Genomic DNA, 9404 nt, shown 5'->3' with positions numbered 1-9404 from the left:
TCTCTGCTGCTGAAAGTGGGAGAACTCTGACCCCTGGTGGACGTTTACCTGCATTACAAGTTACTGTTCCTCCCCCCCGTCCGGATATGGTTGTACACGTACATTGCAGGAGAGCGCACTGAGCGGTGTGTAGATCTGATTTCACCACTAGATGGAGACAAATAGCCGTCTGTGTTCGCTGCAGCTGCCGCTTCAACGGTCCTGACTTGAGTTCTGATCCAAAATAATTGTTAGTTGGATAAAAGATGCCACTTAGAGGTCGGCATGATACTTATGTTCTTTATTCAAAGAGGTTTGAAGTTCATCTCAGGGATGTTTGTAAAGTCGTGTTTTTTCTGTGTCAAGTTTCGGTGTTCAGTAAAACTCCGTCCACCATCTTTAAAAGTTGCAGTACATGACTCATCCAACAGGTGGCGATACAGACATTTATTGCAAATTGAGTGCACGTATGGATTCTCCGATCTTGCATGGGACCACAAATATTTTTACGATGATGTGATTTACAGATGTCATTTTATGAAAAAAAAAAAAAAATTGACAGAAAAAATGAGAACTCAAAAAGTTTGAAGAGTTCATTATAAAATATGGATTAAAAAAAACCAACTAAAAAACAGACATGGGGGAAGTAGACGTGACAACTGAGGGACATGATCTGTCAAAGGTGCTGAATCAAACCCCGTCTGACTCAGCTGCTTTTCTCTGACACATCAGAAAACTGGAGGAGGACTTCAGAGACTTCCACACAGTGTGTTTTTTTTTAGTTTTTTTTTTACAAATGGCTCATTTTCTCCAGATGATAATGACAGCAAAGCTTTGGGGTTTTTTGGGGTTTTTTTGTTTCACGTCACTGCTAGGTCAGATCTCAAACGATAAATATGTTTCTATAAATCCAGCTCTGTGAAGGCACAAGGAAACTCTATGATTGTTCCAGAGTTTCTCCAGAATATCTTTCTGTGCTGCTGATTGGAGAACGTTTCCTGATTCATTTCTATATATTCCAGTTTTCCAGATGGGATGCTGCTGTTGTAACAGTGTGGTATCTTGTTCAATTTAAAGTTGTTGGTTTTTTTTTAAGTTTTAAAGTTATTTCAGGGCACTTAACATAGTAAAGTCTTTCCAACAGAACTTTACAGCAGAATACAAAAGGATCCAACAATTCCTACATGAGTTGCTGATAGGAAAAAAACTCTCTTTTATCATGAAGAAAAATGTCCAAAAGTGGGAAAGAAAAACTCTCTTTTAACAGAAGAAACCTCCAACAGAAGGAAAAACTCTCTTTTAACAGAAGAAACCTCCAACAGAAGGAAAAACTCTCTTTTAACAGAAGAAACCTCCAACAGAAGGAAAAACTCTTTTAACAGAAGAAACCTCCAACAGAAGGAAAAACTCTCTTTTAACAGAAGAAACCTCCAACAGAATGAAAAATTCTCTTTTAACAGAAGAAACCTCCAACAGAAGGAAAAACTCTCTTTTAACAGAAGAAACCTCCAACAGAAGGAAAAACTCTTTTAACAGAAGAAACCTCCAACAGAAGGAAAAACTCTCTTTTAACAGAAGAAACCTCCAACAGAAGGAAAAACTCTTTTAACAGAAGAAACCTCCAACAGAAGGAAAAACTCTTTTAACAGAAGAAACCTCCAACAGAAGGAAAAACTCTTTTAACAGAAGAAACCTCCAACAGAAGGAAAAACTCTTTTAACAGAAGAAACCTCCAACAGAAGGAAAAACTCTTTTAACAGAAGAAACCTCCAACAGAAGGAAAAACTCTTTTAACAGAAGAAACCTCCAACAGAATGAAAAATTCTCTTTTAACAGAAGAAACCTCCAACAGAAGGAAAAACTCTCTTTTAACAGAAGAAACCTCCAACAGAAGGAAAAACTCTTTTAACAGAAGAAACCTCCAACAGAAGGAAAAACTCTCTTTTAACAGAAGAAACCTCCAACAGAAGGAAAAACTCTTTTAACAGAAGAAACCTCCAACAGAACCAGGTTCATCTGCTTTCACTGGTTGTCGTCGAGGGGAGAGCAGACAGAGAAAAGAACATCATAGAGATCCAGGTTATTGAAATTAAATTTGATAGAAATGAAAAGGATAGGATGTCAGTCACAATCTCTGAAATCCTGGACTATGCCTGTTTGTCATAGCATAGCCTGCTCAGCCTGACCAACAGCTGTATTCACAGTATTTCACTTTGACACTGCAGTCATTGTGAAACTTGCAAGTTATGAACCAGTCCGTAAATCTTGTTTTCCCGTAGGTAACTAGCAAGGATTTTCAGGATGATCCTGCATCAACACTGACTCACTGTGTTCATGTGTTTATTTCAAACCATCTCCAACGCCTTCTCTGTGATCCACTTCTGCTTCTCGCAGCCTTCACAGTTTAGCAGGTAATGTGAATCAAAACTCTCAGATTCTCAGCAGACGAGTTCAAAAACTGTCTGCTGACGAGTCGAACGTGTGTGAACAGGCAAATGAGAAGCAGCACAATTATGAGGCACGCGTAGAGTTTACCAGCAGCTGCAGGGTTAATGTTTAAACCTGCATAAATAGCAAACACGGCTGAATGCTTCATTGCACTTAAAAATCTTCTCAAATTTAGATTAAAAAAATGAAATATTAATCCATGCATGTGATGACAGGAACTGGAACAAGGGGAAAAAAGAACGGCAAAAATAATCCGCCCTAAAAAAAGCTACATTCCTTAGGATTATTCTCACTTTTGTGGTGATGCGGTGAACTTAAAGGGATTCAGAAGAGTTCGTTTACCAACAGCACAGCAGCAGCTATTCCTGGTGCATCTCTTGTTTGTCTTCTACTTCTGCTGTGCTGCAGAAAAAAAGTTTCCATTGCGTCCTTTCAGGTGAACGAAAATGAACTTAGTTGGAAAATACAAATCCACGTGCCAAGCGGCAAATTTGAGTATGCAATTATTCCGATAAGGTACAGCTGCAAAACAGCTTTTCGTGAGAAGAACATTGGAGTATTTTGTGTCCCGTTAATTGCATGTTTGCATACGTGACAGATTTTACCAGCATTGCAAAGTAAACACTGAAGAACAGGAACGGGGAGGCAGAAATATTTGGCCGGAGGTCACGGATCACACCACTCATTCAGGATCTGGGTCACTCTGGGCCACAGTCAGCCCTCCTGCTCCTCACTTATTATGACCAGGAACGGACTGAAACGATATGATGTCGAAAATGTCACTTCTCCGCACCACTTCATCCCGTCGGACATTTTGTGAGACATTTTTTTGTCGTAGCTAGTGTAAAAATCCTTGAGTTGTGGCCACTGTGACCTTTGACCCTTGGACAAAAGAACAAGAAGGTCAATGCTTGGAATTAAAGCTCTCAGCGGAAGGACCTCTTTGTAAACAAGTTGTTTCTTTGTCAACATTCTGTGTCTCTCTGTGGTTGTTTTGTGCCTCTTTGTAAACAAGTTGTTTTTTTGTAAACATTCTGTGTCTCTCTGTGGTTGTTTTGTGCCTCTTTGTAAACAAGTTGTTTTTTTGTAAACATTCTGTGTCTCTCTGTGGTTGTTTTGTGCCTCTTTGTAAACAAGTTGTTTCTTTGTCAACTTTCTGTGTCTCTCTGTGGTTGTTTTGTGCCTCTTTGTAAACAAGTTGTTTTTTTGTAAACATTCTGTGTCTCTCTGTGGTTGTTTTGTGCCTCTTTGTAAACAAGTTGTTTTTTTGTAAACATTCTGTGTCTCTCTGTGGTTGTTTTGTGCCTCTTTGTAAACAAGTTGTTTCTTTGTCAACTTTCTGTGTCTCTCTGTGGTTGTTTTGTGCCTCTTTATAAACAAGTTGTTTCTTTGTCAACATTCTGTGTCTCTCTGTGGTTGTTTTGTGCCTCTTTGTAAACAAGTTGTTTCTTTGTCAACTTTCTGTGTCTCTCTGTGGTTGTTTTGTGCCTCTTTATAAACAAGTTGTTTCTTTGTAATTGTTTGTATATGTGTGAATCTGTTGCTGTGAATTTAGTTCGAATGAAGAAAAACTGGTTTGAACCCAAAGAAGAGGAGGAAACCGTTGCTCCAAATGTTTCCAGGAAATCCATCTGTTTTGTAACCTTATGAAGTACATCACGTCTCCTACTTTGAGGATTGTATTTGCATATCGACACGCAGCAGATTTGGTCTAAAGCCAAATGGGGACACACTGGGAACCATTCAGGCAGCATGTGTTGCAAAATTATGGTCTGACCTTGTTCAGGGCATTCTGGATTTACAAAACAAATATTCCTGCTTGTAATACTTCTTTTGTTTTGCATGGTTTGCAATCCTGCATCTGTCATATCCTCCCTGGGTTGAAAACAAAGTTGGTGACTGTTTGTATTCCCGTTTTTGAGACTGGGAGAATTGTAGGTCAGCAAAATATGAAAAACATAAACAAACATTAAATGTTATAATAGTAACAGAAACAAAGGGAAAAAATGTAGATACAAATAGCACAGTTAAATGTTTACTCTAATGCATCATGCAAATGCTGTGTGAAACCAGGGTCTTCTGGTAAGGCAGGAAACCAGAGAAAAGAGATTTGAATGAGTTTACCAACATGCGAAAACACAGTTATCGACAAACTAAATGGCTTTCAATATACAGCATTATCAAAACTATTTAGAGTTTTTAAGCCACGCCCAGCTCGGGCTGAAGCTGTGGCTGTATTTGCCGACTATAAGCTATTTCATTCAAGAGTAACAGTCAGGGGCATGAATAAGCCTCTGAGTGTTTGGAAAAGTAAATATGCACAAATTTCTGAAGCTCTCCAGCTGCAGTCTCCATGGGAATCAGTCCAGACAACACGTGATGACACTCTTCATGGGTGCACTTCATTTTAAGATGAGACGATCATTTTTAATTTTTTAAACCTGCGCAGTTGAAATTTATGTCCGCTTTTTTTTAAATTTTATTTTTTAGTCAGTTTTATTCTACAGAAGGTTTCTCCTTTTTGTTACTAATCTTTGACGCGCTGCTACCCAAAATGCAAATATGGCATTCTTTTTTCGTACATCGTACATCAGTCAAGGAAAGGCGTTCAACGTCACTCAGGTGAGTCAGCGGCAGTTCCAGTCATAATAATTTCACCTGAAAGCCCTGAAACATTTCTTCAGACTTCCGATCTTCAGTGTAACCCTTTCTGGAGGCCTCGCTGGAGGGATAAAAGAGAAGCATGAACTGGCCGAGCTCAGGCGTTGTGAAACTAGCCTCGTTATTTAGTTTCCTGTCTGCAAGCCGAAAGAGGAAATGTGCATTGTGTAATTTGACTACCCTCACGTCGAGCTGCTGCTGGGTGGGTGAGGTCAATTTGTTGTTTTTGCCTGATTAAATTGATTGGTTTAGTCTTTTTCTTCTGAACACTCCAGATGTTTGGTTGCAATAACGTGTCATTTCGCACGAATGAGGTCAAAATGAAACAAAGAAGAGGGCATTGAACTTCATTTTCTTGGTATAAACCACTTTAAGCTGCATTTCTTGTATGAAAGTGCTACACAAATAAAGTTTATTATTATCATTATTATTTTTATTTAATGTGTCTTGAAATGCATTTTATATGAAAGTGAAAATTTTCATGCAAAAGATTTTTAGGGATTTTCAAAAGTACTGATACATTGATAGAAATATCAAAGTATAAAAGTCCGAAAGGAAGGTCAAAACTTGTATGACGAAGAAGCGCGTGTGTGTGTGTGTGTGTGTGTGTGTGTGTGTGTGTGTGTGTGTGTGTGTGTGTCAGGGGTGATTACAAAATAAAGTACAAATGAGAAACTAAAACTGCAAAAGCAATAGTGAGCGGTTCTCAGTGTGACTCAGCTTTATCACATGCATGACTATTGTTATTTCCGTTACATCACGGTGAGTGCTATCAAAGGTCGTGTTATTCTCATATCCCCGAATCCACCCACGACTCTCAAATGATCATAGAGAAGTAGATGCAGGTCAAATACCAAAGGATATATTCTGTATATGTATATTTATTTTTTAAATTGGTCTTTAGAGCAGCACTGAACTCTAAAGGTTACCAGTGAAAAGGTATGAACAACAACACGACTTCCACGAGCTCACTTCAGCTTTTTTAAGATGCGTGACTGAGCAAACAGTGTGTTGTTGTTTTTACCTCAGAAAACTGCAGTTGGTACATTTCCACTTTCTGAAGTATTCCTAAGTTTTGGGCCAAGATAATATCCACGGTCACTCCGTCACCGGGGAAATGTTTTGACATCCACGTGTTTTGAGATAACGCTGATTCAGTCTTTAGTGAATAAATAGGTTCCGTCTATTATACTTTTCTACTTTAGTTGGAAACCAGTTTTGGACTGGTTTTAAACTGGTTAAGGACAGGTTGGGACAGGTTTACCAATTGTTTCGGATTTGATTTTAGATTTTGGTTTAAGACTAGTTTTGGACTTTGTTTGTATTGGTTTTAGATGTGGTTTTGAACCTGGTTTTAGACTACTGTAATTTCCGGACTATTGAGCGCACCTGAATATACAGTGGGTACGGAAAGTATTCAGACCCCTTTAAATTTTTCACTCTTTGTTTCATTGCAGCCATTTTCTAAAATCATAAAAGTTCATTTTATTTCTCATTAATGTACACTCAGCACCCCATCTTGACAGAAACAAACAGAAATGTAGAAATTTGTGCAAATTTATTAAAAAAGAAAAACTGAAATATCACATAAATTAGCTGCATCATTGTTTAAGCCGCGAGGTTCAAAGTGTGGGAAAAAAGTAGCGGCTTATAGTCCGGAAAGTACGGTACTTTTAACCCTCGTGTTGTCCTTGGATCAAAATGACCCACAGCTGTGTTCAACCAAGTTCTATTTTATTTCTATATTTTTATATTTTTTGGGATCATTGGTGATCATTCTTTAAAGAAACCCTCACAGCCTCCTTGTTACCAATGATCCCCCAAAAAATATGAAAATAAAATAGAACTTGGTTGAACACAGCTGTGGGTCATTTTGATCCAAGGACAACACGAGGGCTAAATGGACTTTGGACTAGTTTTAAACTGGTTTTAGGATTGATTTTAGACAAAGTTTTAGAAGGTTTAAACTGGTTTAGGACTTATTTTAGACTTGGTTTAAACTGGTTTGGGACTTGGTAAATGGTGTGAATGTGTGATACTAATCTTGGGTGTTTGTGTTGATCGGGTTGAATGTGTGTGTGAAGCGTCCACCTTCTTACAATCTGTAGCTTCTTCGCAGCAACATCCAGATTTGAAGCATCGTCTGTTGTCACAGCAACAACTTTGTCCTCCATCAGAATCAGATTGAGTGGACAAATTCCTTCAAAGTCTCCACTAAATATAGTCTGGATAGACGTGGAGGGAGACTGCAGCTTAACTGGCTGGTGGAAGGAAACAACCACGAGGTGATGATTCAAGCTTCAAACTGTGACGAGATGAAAATTAGACGTTTCGGAAACAAAAATAGTCAGAGTGACGTCTAATGATGGACATTTCATGTCTGCCTCAGTTATTGTTGTTTTTCCTGCGCCACGTGGCCTTACATCAGCCCTGCAGCCAATTTGTTGCTGTCTTATTAAAGGTCAGAGAAAACAGGAAGTACCATAGCTGGACAGAATAATACAGGAACCGTGGTCACGTGGACTGATGACACTGTCTGACGAACATGTGATCTCAAGTGGTTCAAACGTCCATGTGTAGGTAGGTAGGTAGGTAGGTATATACTTTATTAATCCCCGAGGGGACATTTTTTCGCCACAGCAGCATACATACAGAAGCAATAATAGAAACAATAGAATAAAATAATAGAATAATATAATAGAAAAGCAATAAAATAAAATAGCAGTAAATAGCAGTAAAGAATATAAAATATAAAATGCACAGTATATACAGTATATATACAGTACATTATATATCTATATATATTATATACAACAAACCAATAAACACAGTCAACATATATATATATATATATACATACAGTACAGTATATATCTATATATATATAATATACAAGCAACCAAGAAACACAGTCAACAGTGTTATTGTACTGTGATGGATTTTGCCAGAGGTGAGTTATTGTACAGTCTTATTGCAGTGGGCAGGAATGATCTCCTGTATCAGTAATGATCTCCTGTATCAGGAACGATCTCCTGTATCTGGAATGATCTCCTGTATCAGGAATGATCTCCTGTATCTGGAATGATCTCCTGTATCAGGAACGATCTCCTGTATCTGGAATGATCTCCTGTATCAGGAATGATCTCCTGTAACAGGAATGATCTCCTGTATCAGGAACGATCTCCTGTATCAGGAATGATCTCCTGTATCAGGAACGATCTCCTGTATCAGGAATGATCTCCTGTATCAGGAATGATCTCCTGTATCAGGAACGATCTCCTGTATATGGAATGATCTCCTGTATCAGGAACGATCTCCTGTATCAGGAATGATCTCCTGTATCAGGAACGATCTCCTGTATCAGGAATGATCTCCTGTATCAGGAACGATCTCCTGTATCAGGAATGATCTCCTGTATCAGGAATGATCTCCTGTAACAGGAATGATCTCCTGTATCAGGAATGATCTCCTGTATCTGGAATGATCTCCTGTATCTGGAATGATCTCCTGTATCTGGAATGATCTCCTGTATCAGGAACGATCTCCTGTATCTGGAACGATCTCCTGTATCTGGAATGATCTCCTGTATCAGGAATGATCTCCTGTATCAGGAACGATCTCCTGTATCAGGAATGATCTCCTGTATCAGGAACGATCTCCTGTATCAGGAATGATCTCCTGTATCAGGAATGATCTCCTGTATCAGGAACGATCTCCTGTAACAGGAATGATCTCCTGTATCTGGAATGATCTCCTGTATCTGGAATGATCTCCTGTATCTGGAATGATCTCCTGTATCAGGAATGATCTCCAGTATCTGGAATGATCTCCTGTATCTGTCCTTGTGACAGCGGAGCTGGAGGAATCTTTTAGAGAAAGTGCTCCTCTGTCCCTGCAGCAGGTGGTGGAGAGGGTGGTCAGGATTATCCAATATGGATAATAGTTTGTTCAGCGTCCTCCTCTCCACCACCTTTTCCAGACTGTCCAGTTTGTAACCGATGATGGAGCCGGCCTTCTTAACCAGTTTGTTAAGTCTGTTGGTGTCTCCGGCTCCAATGCTGCTCCCCCAGCAGACCACAGTGAAGAACAATGCACTGGCCACAACAGATGGTAGAACATGTGTGACTGTGTTCCTGGATAAACATGTTGAATATTAATATTATCTAAAAGGTAAAGGTAAAAGCAAAACAAGTTTTCATTTAATCCAATTAAATAAAGTTTTGTCAACCAAAATAATATCTATAATTTTATTTTATCCTCAATGTTTTTTTTGTTTTAATTAATGAGTAAATGAAATAAAAACAGACTGTCATCGC

This window comes from Embiotoca jacksoni, unplaced genomic scaffold, assembly GCF_022577435.1.
Source record: "Embiotoca jacksoni isolate LCO1_2020_lvr unplaced genomic scaffold, fEmbJac1.0.p SCAF_41, whole genome shotgun sequence".
NCBI lineage: Eukaryota > Metazoa > Chordata > Actinopteri > Embiotocidae > Embiotoca > Embiotoca jacksoni.
Note: the sequence above shows the minus strand (reverse complement) of the source record.